Source organism: Plectropomus leopardus, chromosome 5 (assembly GCF_008729295.1).
Source record: "Plectropomus leopardus isolate mb chromosome 5, YSFRI_Pleo_2.0, whole genome shotgun sequence".
Lineage (NCBI taxonomy): Eukaryota > Metazoa > Chordata > Actinopteri > Perciformes > Serranidae > Plectropomus > Plectropomus leopardus.
The window spans coordinates 27,530,890-27,555,880 of NC_056467.1; the positions used below are offsets into that span (position 1 = coordinate 27,530,890).

At 38.2% G+C, this 24,991-nt stretch overlaps 1 protein-coding gene across 1 annotated transcript in view; it reads left to right on the forward strand.

Annotated features, from left to right (window-relative positions):
- The first annotated feature begins 13,363 nt into the window (after positions 1-13,363).
- tenm4 (teneurin transmembrane protein 4) overlaps positions 13,364-24,991 on the forward strand; it is a 195,079-nt gene continuing 183,451 nt past the window's right edge. The window contains exon 1 of the mRNA XM_042486820.1: positions 13,364-13,477. The gene's annotated coding sequence lies outside the window, so the exon portion shown is untranslated. The remainder of the gene's footprint in view (positions 13,478-24,991) is intronic.

The following is a 24,991-nucleotide window of genomic DNA, read 5'->3' on the forward strand; positions in this document are numbered from 1 at the left end:
GGGTCAAACATGCACAGGACTCTTTTTTACCCTGAACACAACGTTGGTTTCTTTTAAAAACAGCGTAGAGTAATGTACAGGTATGTTATGGTAGTAAGAAAAATACTTATTTCAAGCCAAACTATGATGTTCTGTTGTCTAAACCTACCCAAGTTTTATAGCAAACAGAGCATTTTATAGGGACTTGTTTAAAACTGCGGCTGTTGTGACTAAAATCAATCATCATTGTTTTGGGGACAGTTGTATATGTAGTTTTGGAAGTAAGTGAAAGTCACGTATTCTGTCACTTAGGTATGAAAGAGTGTTGCAGCATCCAGAGAAATCTAGTCAGTTTTTTTTATATTGACACAGTATATTGAAGTCTGCTGATCCCCAACTGTAGTTTGCAGTCTTTGTCTTTTGGAAACTGTAGTCTAGGTTGTAGTATAGGTCTACATTTGAAATGTAAGAAAAGAAAATGGTTATTCAACTTTATACAGACATGCATATTTACAATAAATATTCACTGAAATCATATTAATTTGAAAATATAGCATTTCATTGGTATTTTTAACTTATATCACAGTAAGTACTGATTCAACATTAAGAAAGTTAACTCAGTAGGAAGTTGTTTTTGGCTATTAAGCATCAGGCAATGTGACACATGGCTTCAATGAACGATTCATGCTTATATTATAATGAAAGCCTTTAGTAAAACCTCATGCTGTGATGTGACGTACTATAGCCTGTGACATCTATGTTGTGCTTCTTGGGAAATGTCAGCAAAATCAAATTAATACAATTTTATTCTAGCCATTAAAGGAACATATTTTCATTATAAACTTTAAGATTGCTTTATTGTGCTGCTGCTCTCATAAAAACCATTCTAAAAAGTAGTGTATGTAGACTCTTTCCTTTTTACACACACACACACACACATACACGCACACACACACACACACACACACACACACACAAACACACACTTGCTTTAGTATTGTATTTTTGGAATACATCTGTTCTTACAATACCTACTGTGTCCACGGACTGCGGCATCATAACCCAATTGTTAGGCTGTGTCGCAAATCAACTCCTGTAACAGTAATGATGGGTGGTTCGTGACATACATGAAGACTCTGTTATGTACCACACTCATTTACAAGCAAGTAGCCCCCCCCCCAGTATGCCAGTCATAACTCAGCCAACTCGGCACAGTAGATGAGGTCAGACCACAGACGCTGCTTGTAGCTGATAGCTTTGAGTGGTCTTCAGGAGTGGGATCTAAGCAAAAAAAAAATCCTGAATGCATTCATATTCAGATCACACACCATGAACTGATCAAGGGCTTTTCTCTACCTCTGAATGAGGCACCACTCTACTTGGAGATTGTCTCTCTCAATTGTCCCGATCAATTGCAGATGACTCAACAAGTATCCAGTCTCTCTTCTGCAATTCTCAGAAATTGGATAAGAAAAAAAGTGTGTTATTGTTGCACTACTTTATGATGACGTATGTATGAGTGTCCACCCCTGTATAAGTGTGTGCAATTTATTGCAAGTTAAGCCTGCTTTAAAATTCATCTCATCTGCGTAGCACCCAGCATATCTGCATGCATCAGTGCATAAGCTGCTGTACTTTTTAAACAACTTGCCTCTGAAGGCGTCTCTGGTGACATATTACAGCTATTTTCTGCTTAGGGCAACATATTAATAAATGTCAGTAGTGGTGAGCTGGCTTAGGCACTGACTTAATGTACTGCTGAATCGGTGAATTGACCTTAGACCCTGACACCAACGTTCAGCTCATATTAAGACAAGACAGTCAGGGCGCTGAGAGCTGCAACTTGATTTTGACGGACACGCAGTCGTTATGTCTGTTGGCCACCACTGATCATATGCCTCTACAGAGTAATGGCTCAGGTCACGAGGATGACAGAATTTCAAGGGCAAAATTCAACCAGCATTTCTGTTTGAGACGAAAAAGCCTTCCCAAGCTAAATCATCAAACGAAGCACAATGTGACCACAATGACAGACGGTGCAATGTGCTGCAGCTTTATAAAGTCAATAAAAGCATTAATAAAGTGCTCAAGTGAATCTCTCCAATGGTAATGACAGCGTGGCACTTAAGTTATGTTAGGACCCACATAATTGCACGGCACAACATCATACTCTCTGAAAGTGATAAGTTACTACCTCATTTTATTCAATTGCCATTTCTTTATTTAGCAGTATGACCTTAGAGGACTCCTACACATTCAAGCTGACATGGATACCCAGCGGGACAACAGAGTTGACAGTTGACTATATGTGATTTGAGTATCAAAGAAAATTTCTGTTGAGCTAAATTCTTCAACTTTACATTTTTTATTTAAGATTTTGATTAAAAGGCACATTATAATGTTAAAATTAGAATTAGACATTATATGATCCTTGCACAATGGATAATGTAGATCAAACCTTTATGCATGACAGGACAAGGCTAGCACACATGGAAATGCTCCTGATTTTCACTGTTTCTAGAAGAAAAGAAGTTGATAATTGGTATGTTTCCTGAGAGGTTTAACAAGTACATGTTCATTATAAGCTGAAATCAACACTTTGATTATATTTGACAATCAGTTTTTTTTCTTCTTCACACTTTTCCTTTCCTTTCCAAAGTCTTATTTTTCCCTCACCTCCATGAGCATTACTCTCACCAGTTCTCCTGAGGAAAGAGAATAGTCCGATTAGAAATGATTGCCTACTTGTCCCTGTTGCCATGTCTCCAAGACTTACTCACAACTATTTCACATTATCGTCATTCACTGCAGCGTTCTTCTCATCTGCATGGTGGCAGCCCTACTACCAGCACAAGGACAAGAAATTGGACCTCAGCAGGGAGCTAAATGTGCCTTCAATCTCAACAATCCTTTTAATCTTTCATCAATCATGGGGAAGCAGCTTGGAGCCCTGATCCTATTACAGTTTGAGGGGAATAGCTTGAATTGACAAGCCCAAGAACTGCAGTGAAAGTTTGCCATGCTAGAAAGTTGTGATGGAAGCTGGGGTTGGCTTAGCAATTTGATGAGAAAATCCACAACTGGTATGCTAAAATTGAAAACAAACAAACATTTGGAAGTGATATTTCTCTAGCTGTGACCACAAGGATCCTGAGAGAACACCTAACAACTGAGAAGGTTCTAAAAAGTTTATCTTTTTTTAGCAGCACTAAAAGTGGCCATTACAGAGGCAGCAGAGCCAAATGAAATGTAAACCCTAAACAGGGTCTGAATTTACAGAATTTTCTGCTCAGGCCAAGTTACTCTTAAGTGGCCACTTTAGGAATAAAGCTGAAGAATAATGGGCGGTTCATCACAGCTGAGAGTTTCTCTAATACCAAATATTTTTAGGGCCAAACATGCTCCCACATCAAGACTAATGAGCTGGAAAGGTGATTTAGAGTAAATAAGGGGGCTCTTATTACAGGGATACTGTTGCTGTACTGCAACAAGCACTACATCACATACTTGTTGCCTCAGGTTTGTATCGCAACATGTGATTTGAGATATTGGTGGTTCTTAGAAATCCTTTGTTGTGTTCTGACATTGAACCAATAAATTATATGAATTCTATACTTACTCATGTTTAAGTGGGCATGCAGAATGCCAAAACATTTCACAAGTAGAATTTCTCGTTATGGTCACATGCTGATCATTTTGTCCTCTTTTTCCAGCAATATGTCTGGTGGTAGTGGCTCGCAGTTTTGAGGGAACTGGGCTTTTCTGTTTCTGTTTTTAACTACAAAACAAACTGTAATCTGAACATTTCTTTTTCAGTTTCAAAGCTGAAAAAAAAACATTGCTGGGGACAGCCTGCTTATTTATTTATTTTAAGAATCCCCCCTGATACAATACTTATTACAGGGAACCTCTTTCATATTGGATTTTTTGTGCAGTTGTATGCCTCTGTTATTTTTCACTCTCATGGCATGTGCTCTTTTTTTCTTACAACCATTAAAGAAGTATTTCACTGCTGGAAAGATGGTCTTTTCATAAAACTAGGCTTTTCGATGCAGTAAAGAGACGAAGATACTTTTGAAATTGGTGCTAAAACAGAAAAAAGGGGCTATGGCGTTCACTTATACCCAAGAGGTAGAAAACTCACCACTACCATGATGCACTGCTCCCTACCAGACCAATACATGCTCCCTCTGGCAAGAGATATTATACGCAAGTTTGTCCTTTTTGACACTCAAACCAATATGGCTACCATCTGATAACAAACCATTTTTAATTACAGTGAAACAGTTTGATAAGATATGTTTCTGAACACATTGTAGGCAAGCAATAGACAATGCAGTAACAGAATCTTGGTTCATATTTGATTGGCGCCGCTTAGTTTTGATACCGTACTGTTTGATCAAAAATTTTCATTCTTCATTTTTTCAATACAAGAAACCATATGGCGCTCGCTTCTTGTTCCCAAATTTTTGTATCACAGCCAAACAGTGCACTAAATTATTTTTCAGAAAACATTTCAGGCAAGAAATAGGCAACACAGTAACAGAATTTTGATTTACAATCGATCAGCACCTCCTAGTCTTAATGTTATATCTGAGTTTGGGCTGAATTTAAATGAAATGGCCGGCTCTCTCTCTGTACGCTTCTGTACTCTTTGTGTTCTAATGCAAAAGCACAAACTGTAGTTCGAGCACAGCTCTAGAGCCAGTGAAATCTGGCAGATGATGCAAAGTTTACTATAGTTTATTTCAACATAACACCCACATTATTAGGAAAAAATAATGTTAATATCCATTTAGGAATAAAAGCTTCTGGCTTCAGACAGTTGTAATACTTTGTTTTCATTGTGCTGTGTTTCTTTATATGTTCATTTGCTCCAGGTACACTACTACGAGTGTTTACATTATGTAGTCTAAACTGCCACATGTAGTTAATGTCAGGTAAACTTGTAATCTTGGTGGCCACTGTTGTTAATTTCTCATGGATTGTGGATCATATTCCTGCTGAAATATGTCCAAATGGTAAGGTTTTGGATAGAAGCTTTTTGAACCTGCGGCCGCTGCGGTGAGGACACAGCCTCTGTACATGGGGCATCCACTGAGACACCAGGCGAATAGAATAAACACCGGATAGAAGCTTTTGTTAGGGTTTTTTCACGGTAGTAAACACAGCTTTACTCCGTTACTGGCATTTCCCTAGCTGTAATGAGTGTAGTGATGCCCATGGATTTATTTACTGATTTATAGAAGTCTCTTTCTCGATGTTAAGTCTAAGGAAAGAAGTCTTTCTCGGCCAGTGGGCATCACATGACTGAACCGGATGTTGTAATTCCACTTTTGGCACTCTATCTGGGGGCTTGGAGATGCCAAAAGATGGAATACTCGGAAATGCTAACCAATCAGAGCAGACTGGGCTGTTTTGAGGGAGTGCTTAGAGAGACAGGCATTATACAAAGGCTTTCAGAAAGAGTGTTAATATACGTGTTCCAGCGCCAACAGTTTGAGGGCAAAAACATTTTTTTTGAACATTAAAACATGTAAAGATTTTGTAGTAAAAAACCTAAAATACAAGTATGAACCTAAAAAATTAGCATAATAGAAGCTAAAATACAGACCAAACTCTATATTTGTGGCTAAATACTGTAGACTAGATGCTTTACAACAATGGGACCCTTGCTTTACAGCATAAAAAATATTAATATCAAGAAAGGAGAACCCCACATGCAGTGTGCTTGTGTTGTTTAATGAGGAAGTCATTAACAAAGAAATAGGAGAGTGAAAGGAAAATGAAAAGAAGACAGGGAGTTGGGGTACAGCATTGCCAGGCATTCCCTAATTAGGGGTTTTATGGGGCATATAATTTGAGTCACAGCACTAAGCCTTGATTCAAAAGCAAACACTTTTTTTGTTGCTTTGGGTGTTACAAGAACACAGTGCTGCAAACTGAAATCTCACATTTTTATAGCCACCAAAGTATGTCATTCACATACTGACTTTAATCTAACATATGCTATTGATGAAAAAAATTGAAAATGCTTCATGGATTTAAATTATTTATCATTTATATCATTAACACAGATGAAATAATTCTGTCAACAGTTGCAATGTCATTGATCTTATGTTAAATCCGCTATGACAAAGAAGAGATATAGCTCTGATGTAACACAGTTAAACATTTTCTCCTTATACTGTATCTGGTTCTAATTATAACGGTGATTATGAAAGCAGACAACCATGCACATTGTACATTATATAAGTGTCTCATCTCTGAACAGGTACTGTATGGCCATCTGGACTTTTGATGAGGAGAGCAGCTGTACAGCTGTGATATGAATATATTTGTTGATGTCTAGCTCCTTGTTCTCCCTTTTGTTTAGTTTTGAAGCTTATTCCACAGAGCATCAATTTCATATCCTCAGTATATCCATTCATTCATTCATTTATTGTCTGTAACCGCTTGTCCCTTTAAGGGTTGCAGTGAGGCTGGAGCCTATTTCAGCCGTCTTTGGGTGAGAGGCGGGATACATCCTGGACAGGTCACCAGACTGTTGCAGGGCATCCTTAGTATATTGTATAAATATTTCATTCATCTTAGTCTGCCTACTTCCTCAGGTATTTTTGCCTCTGTAGTTGTGACTGCCAGCACATTGTCAGATTCAGGTGTAGGACTTCCAATGGACAGTATATTTTGTGGCCATAACTACTGAACTATTGAAACTAATGGAGTTACAGACTTAATTCAAGATCCTAAGGGGATGGTCAAGAAATCAATTAAAAATTAAGTGACAGGAATAATGTACAGTGTTGGCAGGGGCTTGCACTCTAAGTGCTAGCTAGTTTCTACTGTGGATATGTTATACTTCTGAAATGCAGTGCTGCTTTATGTCTGGTAAAGTTGTTACTGTTATCTATGTGTGTTCAAAGATGTTTTAATTCTATATTCTTATTTATATTCTATTTTCTGAGCTTTTTCTTATTGCTTTGCTGCTGCAGTGTCCCAGTTTCAGATCATTAATGTTGCATTTTATTTTACTTTAAACCCTCAGTGACAGAATTTTTGGCTTTTTGGGGGCAGCAGGAACAAGTTGTGAACACAACACTGGAATATCATCACCTTTTAAGTCTATACGGCAAACATCCAGCAAACAGTTGCTTATTTACACACCCAGTAGATATAAGCAACATTATCATTCATTTGGATTCTCCTTTCTGCTTATGTGGCAAACTGTCCAAGATTCACTCCCTTTTAGCTCTGTTTTTGGTCAACTCCTGAGAGAAATATCTGGCTCTTTAGCTGCTAAATGCTACCCTGTGTTTGTTCACCAGCTATTCTCTAACTCTGTCTGTCTTCTGTTTATGCTGCTGAGCAGGTAGAGTACAGTGGGTTTTTCAATCTCTTCCTCTGAAAACAGCTGCCTGCTGCAGTCAGAATGACGAGCTTGAGATTGAGAGCTGTGACAGTGAACCAAAACAGCAATGTTGTGGGCTGGACAGCTTATTAATGAAGTTAAAAGCAGTTAAAGATCTCTAAAGACAAGGAGGGTTGCAGATTCAGGTGATAATTTCTCTAGGTTTCGCTACTATGAGCGGCCCCTTTCACAGTGTCAAAATGTTTACAGATCATGTCATTATCATCATCTGGCATTGTTTTCACCTTATGAGTCTGTATGTTTGTCATCCTTGCAAAATGTAGTAACAGCTACACCTATTGTAGCGAGAACTAAAGAGGTGGTCTTGAGTGTTTTACCGTGTATTTATGTGTTTTTCTGTGGACAGGTTTTGTCACAGTGATAGCGTCATAACATGAAACTGTATGAATAATGGATGTAGCTACTGTGACGTCACTCATTGGTTTATGGACTGCCGTTTTGAAACCTTTAGTTTAGCATTTCGGTCTTCACCATCTTGTTTTTTTAGAACCAGAAGTGACTTTATTTGGGCGAGAGGTTGGAGCTGTGAAAGAGCAAGAGGTGGATCTGACTCACAAGGCACGCTGCCATTAACCCTCAAATTACACAAAATGAAATTGCGAATACAAAATATGCCTAATGGAAACATGTAAATTTAAGAAAACTTCTGTTTATCACAAAAAAAGAAATTATGCTAGCATGAGGTGGTATTTTAGGTGACTTGAAAAAGGCATATTTCGCAAAACTGCAGTGGAAGCACTTTTTTTGCTTTTATAGCTCATATGATGTGTAACACCAGGTGGCGGTCATGTGACTTTGTGGATGCCAAGCACCACCAAACCCAAAGAAGAAGAGGAAATGTACAACAAAGACATCACATGACATACTACAAAACATGACTCAGTACGTATGGATGGAGGAAGGGACCGAGATCTTCTTAACTCTTATATGAGACAAAGAAATTATGGCGATATTACATTGGCTCTACTAAATGGCTGCAATAGAAATAAACCTGGCAATGTTTTGAACATCAATTGCCATGGTTATTGGAATGTTATTGTGAGAGGAAAGTTGCGTAACATTGTAAGAGAAGTCGCAAAATATCACTCTGTGGAAATGTCATCTTGCAATTGTGTTTTATCAAAATTTTACTTGAATTTTGAGCACAGCCAGCCTGTTACTCAAGCAGTTGTCATGAATGTTGAATTTGGCTAAAGAGACCATAAGTGTTTTTTGTACGAGGATGCAAACATGTTTATTTTTGCTGTTAAGTTGGTAATTTTTTAACACGGGGGTCCACGGGGGTTTACTCTATTTTGGTACCAGCTACAAGTGGCCAGTCGATCAACTGCCGTTTTTGGCACTTCTACATTGGCTTAATTTTTCAGCCTTGGAGGTTTCTTTTTGGTCAAAACCAGCAAGCATTGGTCAAGAAACTTTACAGGTGTGTTATTGACCTCAAAATCAAGTTCTAGGGGGTTACGAAGTAGAGAGGGGTCATTGACCTCTCACTTTAAGCCTTCTGCTCATAAAAATGTATAGGCATGTAGTTGAGATCACATGAAGGCTGAGTTCAAAGATAGGTTGGGTCCAAGCAAGGGCGCTGGGAATAGTGGGAAGAGAGGAAGGGAAGAGGTTATTGCCCCCATCCCCACCCTGAGACCCTGGCCCATATTCATTTAAAGTTGCAGATTGCTGCTGATGCATTGTTATTGTGAAAATAAGGATTAGAGATATTTAATGATAGGCCGTGTAGGAACCAAATCTGTAACTTGCAACTACTGAGATATTTAACCCAGCCTGATCTGGCTGATGTTCTTGCTTTGGTTTGTTGTGATGTTTGTTGTGTTCAAAGAGGGATCTGCAGGCTTTAGTTACAGAACAATCATCCCATGAATTAACACCATCATGCATAACTGTGAATTAAGTCAATTTCTTCATTAACATAAAAAAACCCAACACACAACACTTAGCATGACAAGCAAATCCTCTGTGCTAGGGCAGTCAAAAACTATTTCTTCTTTGGGGTCAAACACTTGACGGAAGTGACCTTCTAACCTATATTGCTGAATCCCAGATACCAGCACAGTGACACCTGATGTACACATAATTAATAACATTTAATGTCTAGTTTGTTAAGCAACCTAGTTGGCTCTTACAAGTGTTCTAGAGATAGTTTGTGAATTAGCTTAAATAGCAAAATTCCTTAAAAATTTGGTGGTTAAGATCACACTACTGCCCAATTGGAATTTGTTGGTGTCTGGATGACAAAACAGCTTAATTGGTGTATCATGCAAGTCACATTGTAGAACGTGGCTTTAAAATCTACCATACCAACCATACCAACATCTACCAACATCTTGTAGCCCACGACTACCATTGTGGGCTACAAGATGTTACCTGCATCACTTATTTTTTTGCACATTGGGCCCACATGAAAAGTGGTGCATAACCAGTGAATTACAGCCTACCACCTGCAACATGAGCCTGAATGCAGCTTCACAAACTGAAACTGGCCCCCTCTCTGCTGTTGCCTGGGTCAACGGCAAATCTCACATCCCCACAATGACATGACCACAATACCGGGCTAGTCTTCAGTTTTACATTTGAAAGCATATTTAACTTTTCATTCATCCATTCACAGGCTGTGAGCAGTAAGACTCTGAGCCTGGCCAAGATTAGCTTTTGGCAGACAATGCAGTGAATTAAAGGCCACACATGGCCCCTCTCTTGTTCTCTGGGTGACCAAACACACTTCCAGGGCCAGGAACTCTTGACCAGTCTTTTTAACCCACGAGAAGAAACTAGGAATTTCAGATAAGTATATGGCAATGGATTTAGGATCAGAACGTGGCCAGACAAAAGTGTTGTCAGATGGAACAAGACAGATGGTCATTTTCCTCGCTACCCTACCAAACTCTGGTGTCACAGGTTTGAGCAGAGGTTGCTCAAACACATCCTGAAATATTTAATAGTATAATGGTGCTTTAAAACATGTCCATGTAGACTATTTGACTAAAAACCTTACAGTTTAACTAGAAGATGGCTTAAACATCACAGTAAATATCAAGCAGATGTTGCTGTTACTTCTTCTCTTTGTTAAGAATACACAACCAAGTCAAACACTTACGGCTGAATATACATTTACCCCTAACATGTAATTACTGATGAAAAGAAAGCCTGATTTAAACAAAAATTATAACAGCCTCTCCTTGCCAGATAAATTAATAAACTGGTTAGCATTTGGGAATGCTAAAAAAACATCCTAATTGGAATCTCAGTAATTCTATCTTTCTAAAACAAAAAAACTAAAAAGAAATTTTGTTTGCCTTTATTTTAGTATCATAGTTCTGACTAAGCACATCAAAACTAGGACTTAGCATGTCGTTGTTTCTTTTAATCATGACTTAGTGTCTAAAAATGATCATTCATATTCAGAATTTTTGTTGAAAAGCTTGTTTATTGTGCTCTTTTAGGAAATAATCCATAGTTAGTTAAAGCAGTCAAAAACGTCCATAAAACAGATAATGGTAATTTCACATGGGTTGGGTTCAAATATGGCACCCTTTACATATTGTGACTTAATGGGATACCATTACATGCAGCACTAATTCTTGACTGATTATGTTAATTGGTTATAACATAGTAAAAATAGTTATATTTATGCAATACTAGGTCTTAATTTTGACTTAGTCAGACTTTAGACTTCCTTCATACAATCATGTTTGTATGGAAGAGGATGAGGGCCATGTGAAAAATTTATCTGAGTTCTGATTTTAAAATCAGAATATTGAGAATAAAGTCAGAATAGTAATTCTAGAAGGATGGGGGAATAATGTATATGGTATAGCATTACAGATGCCAAGTATTGATTTTTTTTATTAAATAACTTGACAATATTACAAATACAAACAACTGTTTTATAGCCCACTATATCAGTTTTAGTTCACTTGATAAGTTTGGCTGAAATTAAAGTGAAAAATCTTAATTACTGTTTCTTGTTAAATAAAATAGGTGTTTTTGGCACATAATTAACAGTTGAGAAAAGGTCATAATTTGTAATCTACATTACTCCAATACTCAATATCACAAAATGTTTTAAAATGCTATTATATTGTATCATGACTGGATGATTATGATAATATCATATTGTGGTGCCTCTGGTGATTCATAACCCTAATTTATTGTTCTAGAGTCAGAATTCTGACTTAATTTTCAGGATACCAAAAATGGGTCTTGGTTAAAATTTTGAAGGAGGGGACCATCAAGCACCTAGGTCATACCCGAGTACAAACACCATATCAGTTAACATAGTTTAGCACTTGTGATACCCATAAAACCCAGAAATCCTACTTAATTCTCATAATTCTGATTTAAAAGGTCCAGTGTGCAGGATTTAGTGCCACCTAGCAGTGAGGTTGCAGAACTGAAACTTTTCCTGAGCACCCAGTGTTCAGGTGAACTATGATAGCCCTTGCAAAAACCGGACATGGCCTAGAGCCTGTCTTTGATTTGTCTGTACTTGGCTATGGTACAACAACATGGCAAACTTGTTGGAAGAAAACCAAACCCCCAGGAAGAATGCCAGACTTTCAAGCAAATTTGTCATAGTGACCAAACTGAAATGACACTGTCCAGGTCCGCCATGTGATGCTATGCTGCCCAGAAAGACCTTTTCCTGTTGACTTACCTTGGGAAAGATACATCTATAAATCAGTAGATAAACTTTAGTGAGCATCAAAACCTCTGCGAAATGACTCATTTCACTATCAAGATTTAATCCATTCAGTTTGATAATGTTTGCAAAGTCTAAAAGAGACACAAGATTGAATTATTTGACCGCCATTCAAGCTAATAGTATGATAAACCGGCAGTGAACCAGTCCGGCGGTGGAAGTTACCCTTTCAAGCACACTCCGCTGTGCTTGGTCTGCTGGAAGTCTCTAGTGTGCATTGTCTATGGGCCCCATTATGCGGAAGATCTGGGTACTTTCATACTGCGGAAAAAGAGCCTTTTTTGCTTCATGCGCCACAGAGCAACTCTCATGGGAATGAACGTGGGCCCCGTCTCCATGCTATATCCAGGCTTTCTTAATACATCGATGAAGAAAACCCGCTCCCTACACAGCCATATATAGTTCATTAAAGGTAACAGAAACCCAACTATTCTTATTTTCTATTATAAACTACTGAAAACATATTTATGAATATTAAAATTTATTTCTGTCAATAGATGGCCCTTAATCCTACACCCTGGACCTTTAAATTTAGAACTCACTAAATATAACTAAATATTTCACATGTGGCCCTAATACTCTTATGTAAGTTTGTAACTCCCCTCCTTAAATATTTTGTACTTCCAAAATTTCTATTTGTATATTACCTGAGATGGAAATGCTTTTCATATATGGAGGAATAAAATCCAAAATATGATGTATAAGGTCAATAATGTCGAGGCCCACACTTTGCGCATTGTTTTATATTAATCCCTATGGGATTATTGTATAGCCTTGGTATTTTTTTAAGGATAAAAAACGGACAGGAAAAACAGAGGCAGGCAGATATTTGGAGAGACTATGGCTCAGTACCGAAGGGGGCGACCACGCACAGTCGCACACTCATCCCTGCTCCAAACTCGTAATTGTAAATCGTGAGGGACCACGCAGTTTGTCATTCACCAGTATATCGGCTGGCGTGTCACCTTATCTCCCACTGTGTGTCCGGGGACTATTTCACACATTTCTCCCGAAGGATTTTCACGGCGGTTCAATTAGGTGTGTGCATGCTAATGGGCACCTTGGTGGGCTGCCTCTCATCCATGTGTACCTCTGTGAGAGCTCTGTAAGCAGCAGCAGCAGCAGCAGCAGCACCTTGGAGCAGCAGAAGGAGGAGGAGGAGGATTTTTTTCTGCCGTACCGTGTCGTGCACAGTGGAAATACACTCGCCTGCTCTGGGTACTATCAAAACGAAAGGGAGGGAAGAAGAAGAAGGCGACGAAGTAGAAGCGTAAGGGCTTTTTGGGGACATCTCAGACTATATTGGTGAATTGTCAACGGGACAGGCCTGCTACATTGGATGTGTCTTCAGAATGGTAAGGTTAATTTTAGTGATATTTTTTGCCAGTGTTGCAGAAAAAACAGCGGCACACAAGCATCATGCAGTAGCGGAGCATAGGCGGAGAACTAATGCAGGGAGCCGATATCAGTTTCACTACAGACAGATTTGTATGTGTTTTCTTGCGTTTGCACCGTTTGCTTATGCTGTTGTTTTTTTTTTGGTTTTTTTTTTGTGACAAAGCTGCCCATTTACCCGCACGTTATTCCTCGGACGGGGCGAGATACACGGTGCTTCGTGAGCGGTGCAGCACGGCAGGCTACCTGCTCCTCGTTTTTTTTAGCCGCCTGGAGGGTTTGTAGACCACCTTCATATCGCTCTGTGTGAATTTGATAGCTAGGAAGGGATCAAAAAGTCCACAGTTGGCGTTCAAAGCAGGTTCAGGAATAGGCATGGCTGCAGCGCGTCCTAAATGATGCGAGATAGGTACATAAATAACGGATGAAGACGGATAGACTTCCTCTTCGAATCAAGAGCTATAGATTAAAGTGCTCTGTTGTATGAAGACTAAATATGTGCACAGACCTTGTCTTCATGTCTGAATAGGCTGCGGGTTACATTATTATAGATGCTGGTTGTATTTAAAGGCGCAGAGAGGAAATGTAGATTTGTTATGGTTGGGATTTGGACTGTAGCCCCCCTCCTTTTTAAATACAGGTGAGTCCATATTCAACTTTGTAGCATCCTCTATATTATAGTGTAGTAACATTAACCCAGTAAATTGTGTGACTATTGGTTTTAAATGGAGAAATGCTTGGAAAGGCTTTAGGAAAACGGCATAGATAATAGTTTATTGCTACAGCACAATAATAAATAATAAAATCCATGAACAGCTCATAAATACAGATGGGCTAATAGTCAGCAACAGTCCCATTGTTTAAGTCATATTAAATTTTAAATTGACCCCAAATTAAGGATTATTGTTATTATTATTATTTTTTTTTTTACAATTTTGTCCTAAATTTAATGCCTTAAATACTGCACCATCACGTGAGGTCACGATCAAACCAATTAAGTTAGGTGAAATAGATTCCATGTCTAGTGTTCTCCAGTTCACAAACAGTTGAGACTGGAGGAGTTAAAGCATGAGTAGGACCCCTGGGAGTCATTGTTGAGGCCCTGCACACAGCTTAGACCAGCTCTGCACTCTGATTGGGCAAGTTGTAAGACTAACATGCACACACACCTCTGAGTGAAGCGATGGAGTAGTACTCATGCTGGCAGTAGATTTTGGTCTCACGCTACATCCCACTAATATATCGATTTCTGTTGTCATATATTAATGGAGAATTTCTAAGTAATAAACAAAAGTATCTGTGTGAATTGTGTAAAATATTAAAGCAAGGTAAATTTATGTGTAACTGAAAAGGATTTACAATGTTGAAGCACAACAAAAGAAAAGATTTAAGGGGTTGGCATCAAAAATTGCAATTTATTTTAAACTGAAATATATATATATATATATATATATCTATGTATATATAAATATTCTTTCTGTGTTATTGGGCAGACTTAACACACATCAGAACCATTAAAAATCTAATCTCTCTGGGAATTTTTTTTTTTTTTTTTCATATAACAGAGCTAACGAGTGCTGCCATTGGCCGTAGTAGGTTGCATGACCTCAGATATTAGAGGTTAAATCCAAGGGAATACAGGGGCCCTCCGTCCTCCATGGCAAGTGTTTGGTGGAGTCATCAAATGAAAAGTCTGAAGTTGTTAGGTCCCGCCGAGGTTAACCTTTGTAGAACAAGGCTGCATTCTCCCAGTTGTCTTTGTCGTGCTGATGAGCTCTGAGAAGCAGCCACAGCACTAGTTCTCTGCATGATAAGGGGGGAAACAACCTTCCCTTTGTGATCACAAATGAAAAATCTGTTGCTTGTCTTTTCGCCTTTGTTGTTGTTTCATTGTGAACCAAATGCACAGCTATTCTCCAAAGGACAAATTGCTGGAAAAAAAGATGACATGTAAGTTGCAGCTGGACCTTGTTATATTCCATAAATGATTGTTGTGTTTGAACTAACGTTTGCAGCGTACGAGGGCAGAACGATGACAGAGATGAGACAATGAAATGCCTCTGTCCCTCTGGAGTTTTCCAGGGGGATATTGTGTATTTTAAGCAATAATTGTTGCGAGAACTGTACGGTCATCTAGGGAGGGAATGGTCGCTTTTGAGGGAAAAAGACATTGTGGATGGAAAAGACTATGTTCTCCATGATCTTGTGTGGCTCAGAACATGGCAATAGAAATGATTTCAGGTTAACTGAACATAAAATATAATCAGCGCTATAATCAGTTACCTGTTTCTATCATAGAAAACTTCAAAAATAATATTATCTCTGCCAATAAAGTAAAAACCACTATATTTTATATTTACATGTAAATTATAAATAGTTTTTTCCTTTTATTTTTTACAGTCAGTGAGCCTTTCATACCTGCGTTATTTTGTTTTTTTGTTAACTTTGCAGCATTGAGTGCAACAAAAGGAGAGGTGAATTTTCTAGCCTGGAGCATTATGTTTAGTTGAAGCTGCAGTCTGTCATCTTGTGATTTATCACACATAGAACTAATGGGTAGCTGTCACAATTACAACACTTTATTGGACATGAAAGCTGGGCTGCATACCCCCCTCCTCTCTCTCTCTCTCTCTCTCCCTCTCCCACACACACTTTCTCACACACACACACACACACACACACACACACACACACACACACACACACACCCCCCTATTTTTTCAAATGTTGACAGCACAGCTCTAGACTTTGTGTGATAAGTTGAGGACACTGCAGAAATCAAAAGCATGTGGTGTTACCAAGTGACCAACTGATTGTTGTGAAGCAGTTTTTCTTCATGGATGGTCACCATTTTCTCTCTCAGCGCAGTTGTCTCTGATAGCCCCTATACATACAGAAATCTCGAATTTATGTCCACAAAAACTAAAACAAATCTGTATTTTGTGCTTTATGCTGCTTCGTTCTAATTCGATGAGCAGATGAGTTATTTTTGTGCCTATTGCCGACCCGACCTGGGTTTTAAAATAGAATTTGTTTGATGCAGTATGTTTGTTCTGTGTGTTTTAGCTCTTTCAGAAAGCTTTATGGGTTCCTTCTGTGAAGAAATTTAAAGAGATAGACAATACACAGACATTTTTACCTTGAAGTTGTTAGTTTCAAAATAGAAATATAAATAGAACTTAACATTGCATGATTGCATTGCATTGTTGCTATAATATTGCTGCACCGACCTCTGCCCATTGTAATCCAAACCATTGTTTAAAAAAATCAAATCAAAAGTCAAAAATATGAAGGGAACAAAGAAATCTTTGATCTCATATCTAGGTGAGCTGAAACCCGATACAAACCTCAGAATTCATTTTTTTTGCATTTTGATGAGAAATAAGCCACCTTAATAATAGTGTTAGACATGATGCGATTTGGGTGGCTGTGTTAGATGCCTTCACAATCTCTGTTATTCTGGAGAATTGCAGTGTTCACTTTTTCCTGTAAAACTATCAGATCCATTTTTCAAAGAACTGCAATCTTACACCTGTTTGGTGCTCTGAAAGTCAGAATCACTCAAACAAAGTACTTGAGGAGCGAGGTTGGGGTTGAAATTATGCACTTGAGCCCCCAGACACAGTGTAGTATTTCTCCTCCCGGGCACACAGCAACAGACTCCCCTTTGTGTCCGACATTTCAAAGTACGCATGTAGCAATTTTTTAAGATGAATCTCATTGCCGCAGAAGCTAATGACAATCTGCAGGTGTCGTACTCATTATCCTTACATACACTGCTTTGATATATTATTGTCTGCTTAGTGCCATAGTCGAACATTATCCTGCTTGCGTTTTTACTTAAAATCTGCTCTGCTTCTAATATAATTTCAGAATATTTCACAGAGCAGAAATATCCTCAGAGTAGACTGGGGGATAGCTGAAGAAAGAGCACATCTACAGTGGTAGCCATTGCTGGAAGTCTCACTTTGTGCATTAATCATGCATCTTTTACATGAATAATGTTACCAGTCCTTTGTGTATGTTACAAAGAAAAGGGAATTTTGCATTCTGTTTTGAAGTGAAATTTCTCCCCAGACTTGCGATTTATTTTGTCCAAGGGACAAAGAGATGTTTTTTTCCTCAAACACTTGATTTCATATCTGAAGGACGAGGAAAAACAAACTGAGGTTGCTTAAGAAATGTAACTTTAATATTGACTACAGCTGTCTATCTCTTGCCTCTGGTTCCTTGTAGGTCTATTGCCAGCTTCTGTAGGTGACACATAAACTGCATTTTCACAGAATACTTTCGGCATAGTACCTTTAGAGGGTGGTATGTAACCCATACAGACATTTACCTAAACCATAGATCGGTTAAGCGTTTTCACTACAGACATTACTCTTAAATGTAGGCAGCGTTGTTAGTGATGCTAATAAGCGTGTCAGTGCTACCTCTTCACGGGCCATACAGAGGAATGTCTGCACCTCGCTGATCATTTACAGAACGGGTTTGCATGCTAACACCATCAAGACAAAAAACCCACATGCTAGATTTTTAGAGTCCCTGGTACAATCAGTGGGATATTTTGAAATTGCAGGTTTGTGCATTGAGTCCTTGTAGAGCTAGAGTGATGATTCACTCTTGACCAATCAGCAGACTGCAGTGTTTCTAGTTCCACCTTTTAGTATTGGATCAGTGTGCTAGGTACAGCAACAGAGGGCTGACGAAAAAGCAGGACATAATGAAACAGTTCTATTGGTCCCATCCATAACCTTTTACAATGGAAACACAAAAATAAACAGTTTCACTAAACTGTACTAAACTGTACTGGACTGAACTGACTACTTGAAAACAAGGCTATAAAGACTACCAATTCATGAAACAACACTTAATCTGGAAATGCTCAGAATTATGACAACAGGATGTGTTAGAATAATGGCCAAAGGACAGTCTGTCAGATGTATGAAATCTTAGGCAAACAAGACAAGACTTTAGCATGTTTTTAAAATCTGGGGGGGAAGTTCTCACTGGCAAACTCCAGATAACTAATGGACTACCAAAGGAAACAGATTTACGGGAACACATGGCCCTGAATTTTAGATGTGAGTGCTTAGAGGGGCAGTTGTGGCAATGAAAACTGAAGAAGCTGAAGATGCATTTAACAAGGTAGTTGCTCTTCAGCCTTAGAATTACTCCAGAATTAAATCAGTCCCTTCTTCACAGTCTCAAAAAACAACTCCATCTTTTGATGTTCACAAAGCTAGTACTTTCAAGTCAGTTTTATTTATAGAGCACATTTAAAAATGTTGACCAAAGTGCTTTGTGAAGAGATTAAATAAAACAGAATTATCAAATAAAAACTTAAGAATTATCAAAAAAAACAACATTCATAAATAAGAGAATTTGAGTAATTTGATTAAAAAAAAACCCATCTTGATAAAACGATAACACAAACAGCATTTCACTAACAGCAAAATATAAATAAAAACCAAAAACCAGTGTGATCAGGCATATCTTCATAATGATAATTAAGAAGCTAAAGAAACAAAAATAAACAACTTTTAACAGGGCTGCATAATACAAACACAGTACAATAAGACCTTTACATTTGAACTGCCAAAACAAAGCTATGGTCTGTTTATTTTTTTCTGCATTTTTTTTCATACATCTGAGGAGGTTTGGATGTAGAAAGTATAATGGTCTGGTTGACTGATAGCATCTCATTTCCACTTTTAAACATGGTTCTCGACCAGTAATGGGATGGGCAGCCGTCTCTGGAGGGTCATTGGAGATGATGGTTGCCTTGCATGGTTGTTAACAGCCAAATAACGTGAGGCCATTTTACAGGACCAGGTGCACTTCGTAGTGCCAACAATGTTCTTTTAGCATATCCCCATATTCTCCGAAGTAGTAGTTTACATGCACTGCAGAGACATAAATCAAATGTTGATGAGGATAGCTAGATCATAATTGCAGAAGTGTGACTAATGAAAAAAATGTTGGTTTGGCAGATTTTACTGAAATATGTGAGTGAAATGGTTGACAAATGTGCATATAAAATGGAGACTTGTGTCAGAGAAAGTCCAAAAGATGCCTCAGAAATTAAATATCATAGGAAGCGTCATCAAACAATTTGCTCTAATCGAGCAGATTTGGCATTGCTGGCCTCACAAACCTTTATGTTTGATTGCCCATCATGCACTAAAAAACTCTCCACTGACGGAGAGAAATTGAGACTGACCATTTCAAACTGCTCCCAACTACTGCTCACAGACTCACTCTGCCCAACTGTCGGGTCAATGTGTTTTACACCACTAGAGTTAAATGCACTGCAGCAAATTGCCCCACTCGCGTTGTTGTGTATACTGTGGCCTGCCGCAGCTCTGGACAGCAGAGAAAGAAGCAAGTAATCTGATGACAGACGTACAACTCATGTTCAACTTAAAAAAAAAAGTGACAGGAATGATTAGATGTCCTCACAGTTTTTGAAGGTCACATTATGAGGGCAATTTAGCTGACAGGCATCACGTTCCTTGCGGCTATCAGACTAACAAAGTGGCGTCTTATATTTTCTGCATCTACGAATCCTCCCATCAGAACAGCCTCCCCAGTGGCATTTCATCATGACCTGGATAATCTTATGCAAGATAGTGAAACGGCAGTTAATTTGCAGGTAATTAAACCCTTGTGATTTACAGTGGGAAAAGCAACATATACAGTAAGGCTGTGGTCATTATAGCTGTATAATGTTTTGAATGATTACATGGCCACAGCACTGCAAGAATTTGATTTTTTTAATGAATGTATGGTAAATCAACCTTATTTCTAAAACAGTATAAGGCTTTATAGGTGAATGGTGGCAGCTCATAAAAAAATATATCTACTGCCTTCTACTGATACTGAGTTGTGAATGTGGTAATTTTTCCTATCACAGCAGTGAATGGTGGGTTAATGAACTGCCATAATGTCTCTGTTTTCAGTACTACCATTCCAACTGTTAGCATGTCACATGAAGATAAGATTTTATCAGCTGTGATTTATTTATTTATCTTTTGCATCACCAAGGGTGTAGTTCTATATGATGTTTGCTGGTATAATGGTCTGGTGATGGTTGTATCTTCAAAGAGAAACGAATAACGATATGCACACATTTTACAATGAGTTATTACACTCATGATTTCTATTAGGCATACTTGATATCTGGTCAATGTTGCTTTTCTAATTTATTAAGTATATCCATAAAATAAGTACTTTTATTGACTATTTCATCTATGTCACCCATTGGTATGTGATGTGCTGTTTTAAAACCCTGAGTTCAGTATTTTGGCTGTTGCCATCTTGTTTTTTTGAATCTAGATGTCACCATATTTGGATGAGAGGATGGAGCTGTGAAGGAGCAAGGGATGGATCTGACTTATGAGCCCTTTTTACACAGAGATCATTCAGTTATTGGGCTGCAAAGTCCCTCCTTCATGGCTCCTATGCATTTTTACACGGAACCAAACGATAGTGTTATCCTTCCTGTCCTGTGTATGATTTTAAATAACATCCAGCTTCGCCCAACTGAAAGAGCTGTGACGGGTTTGACTTTAAACACAACAATCTCCATCTTGAGTGGGACATACATCATTAGTGTCGGCAGCATTTTCCATACAATAACAATAGTTTAACATGTCAGTAACAATCATTTACCTTCTCTGTTATATGTTGGCTGATCTCATCTTCTGCTTGGAGGGTAAGACTCCCGAATCTCATTATTTTCTCAATTTTTGGACAATTATGGCCACTGTTCTTCTTTTTTTAAGGTAGTCGTTAATTGGTGACAGCTGCATTTAAATCTCCCATAGTGGGTTGCACACATAATGCACTGTGAAAACATCACACCCGTCCTGACCATGGTCTCGTCCGTCCTGCTGTCATATTTATATGGACCTGTTTTGTTGCTGTTATTACCTACCATGGCTGATTAAAGGTGCCTCATTTTGTGATCACACATAATATATAGAGTGGAAAGGCTGCATGACGGTATGATATTCCCAACCTGAATAGGCAGTGTAAAAGTGGCTTTAGGCTGTGGTGACATCTTGCAGACAGACTGTCAATCAAGTGGCCCCATCCTTAAATATGCATAACCTTGAGCCTTAACAAAATATGATTAGATGAGTTATAATTTTTTTTTTTTTTACAAATCACCCATTGTACAGTTGTCATTAATGCTGAAATAAGCTACAGAGACCTATACTGTTCTTTGCTCTAGACAGCAAACATGTTTATTTCTAAAGTTGTACATTTTTCTATGGGGGATTATTCTGTTTTGGAGCCAGCCTCAAGTGGCAATTTTGGCCACATTTTTAAGTGCAGTTTTGGCACTTACGCATTGGCTTCACTTTTTAGCCCTTGAGTCTGACGCTTGGCTTTGACTAAGATTAGACACATATGTATGTTTTAATCGTCATGTTTTATATCTTGGTTATTTAAATCTTTGTAATATGCTGTAATTTCAGGTCATGCAACATGCAATTTTAATTCAGTCATAATACATTAATGACTATGGATCTCTTTGGTTCTTGGCTTTGAGGCCTTTCAGAGTAGTCATAATGAAAATGGTGCTTTGCTTGCAATTTCAGGCCTGACGGGTAGAGCTACTCAAATTTAACTCTTCAGTATAGACTATTTGTAAGGTTTAACTTTACGGAAATTCTTGTCAGATGTCATGCTAATGTTTTGCTGTGAGTTTGAACTGTAATTGCTATGACAGAGGTGTTTTTAAAGGACACAAATTAGGGCCACATTTAATGAAAGGTGGATATTTTGAAGCTTATCATACCCCTCACTGACTAAGTCCCCTCTTAAGACATTGAAACATTTTCAGATCTGAGTTGTTTGCTTTTTTAATAAGGTTGGCATCGGCTTCTTGTCAGCATCTATCACCACCTTGTCTTCCAAATTACAGGCAAGTGATTTTATATGCCTCTAAAACTGCAGGGTCAGTTAATAAGTAATAGAATGACATAACCCTACCCTAATTACCCTGCTACCCTAACCTTTAGACATTAAGGGAATTGACATAAGATGACATAAGACGGGCATCTACAAGTTTACAAGCTTAATTGGAAATAAAACTAGTAATATTCTCACACACTGTATATATATTTTCATAGCCAGCAAGGGAAAAAGTTCACTTGATCACTAAAGTACACTTGGTGCTCACAGTAACCACAATATCATGGGATAGTATAGTTTGTATGTGGCCATGGGGATAGCTCTGGAAACGTTTATTTGGGCAGAAGAGCGATGAAATAATTTTGCGGTTTGTATTCTGTGTGTCTCACTAATCCAAGCAATCAGATAGCATCTTACGAAGGAAACTATCCCCCTTTGATTACGCCCATGTGCATGTCACTTCACATCAAGGGTCAGCTTTATAAGTGTTTGTGTTTGACAAGAGACAAGTGACATGAGCAGGCTCTTTCTGGGCTGTAATGGTCTTGGGCCAAACTTTTGACTGAAAACTTGCTCAGACTGGCTGGGCTGTGTCTGAGAAATCAGAGTCCTGCCAACAGGGCCTGTTTTTTTTTCTTCTCATCAAACCATACACCAGGATGACATCCATGTCATGATTGTGCCACTTTTTGAATTTTTTTTTTTTTTTATTCAGCAACCCCAGCTCTTTAAAAATTGACTTCAGCCTCCACAGAAGTTCAAATTACTAAATCAAATGAGAGTCTTTGTTTTTGCAGAAAATTGGCATATTTTTGAAACGTGCCGCAAACCTGCATAGGGAGGTTTCAGGAGCAGGGGAGTGCTGAGAAGAAGTTGTCAATATATTTTGCAAGTGTTAGGCAGCAAAGTGGAGTGATAGCTCTCGAGGGGGCTGGCCTTAAGCTGTTTTTCTATAAATATTAATAAAGCCCACTAGCCTGCCTGGAAGGAAGCTAACAGTTTGCTCATGTCACAGACTGGGCTTCAATGTGACAAGTTGTGAAAAGAGTGATGAGCTGACGAAGAGGCAGGAAGATGACATTTAGTGACAGGCCTCATTTTTCAAATATGAAATCACTAGAAATGGAAGCTGAGTCTGCTGACCTCTCCCTTACAAAACTGTGACCCAACAAACAATGCCGCAGGTGAGATTAATGTTTTGTTTATTTATCGATTGATTGATTTCTTTTTCAGTCACCACTGTTACAAAATACAGTCACATAATTCAGTGGAAAAGTTGCCAAAACATTGACTGACTGATCAATTTTGGATGCATTTCTCACAAATTATAAAAACACGGTACATAACCTGATTACTCTGATTAGTTTGCCTATTTATTTTAGACACATTTTAGTAAAATGGGAAGGTATATCATGTCTGACCTATTTTCACAAAGGCATCTGCAATCTCATTAGTGTGGTTTTTACTTTTCCTTTTGCAGTTAGTCTTTGAATCTCACAGTGGCTGATTTATAAACATGCCTGCTTTGGAAGACTAATGGAACCAACAATGAAGACAGACAGAGAAGGTGTTGGCTGCTGCTAACATTGCTCTGCCAAGATGCACTTGTTGCATGCAGCTAAGATGAAGCAGCAACACAGTGTTTTGGCATGCTGGTAGATGTAGAGCATTTGCTTTGTTGCTGTTATTATCTGCAGTATATGCAGGTATTGTTTCTGTGAGACCTGAGAACAACAAATTCAAAACCATTCATAATAGTCATGATAAGACAAATTAACTGATATTTATGAAAATGTTGCGACATTTGCAATATTTTTCACCTTGCCTTTTAGGACATTGTTCCATGCTGGCATTACAAGAATGTAAATGTCAGGAATGTCAGTACCATTGCACTGTGCCTTAAAGGTACTCCATGCAACATTAAGACCTGAAATAAAGGGGTTGTTCCACATTTCTTGCCTTCACTTGGTTTATGCTGCAGCCCACTCATCTTGATAGGCTTTTCAATTTGATTGTTCTTTGCTGGTTTTGAATGTCGTTGTTACTGGCCTGCATCCAAGACTGAAAGCTATTTTAGGAATATGCATTATCAGTCATCCCAAGTAGTCTACCAGGAAGATTCTGCATGTGTTGCGCTGCTGTTAAATTGTGTTGCAGGATAGGCCTACATTTAGTTGCATATGTTTACTACAGATTTTTAGTGTCGTCATTTACTTATATAAATAAATATATTCAGATGGTGATTTGTGATATTAAAAGAATACAAGATCAATATATAAACTGTTGTGAAAACCTGTTAGATTAAACATAACTAAAAATCAGGTTGCATGTTTGTAATTCATCATTTGTCACGTTTGTGTGCCTCAACAGTAGCGCTGATACGGCTTTGTAAGGATGTGCAGACATCACCTGTATCCTTTGTTTTCTGTGAAATTTTGCTGTCACATAAAACAAAATACACTGACTTGGGGCTTATGATAATAAGCCATGTATGAATTAGTTAGATTTTTTATTTACAAGTGGACTGTCCTTTCAGTTCATTAGGCTTC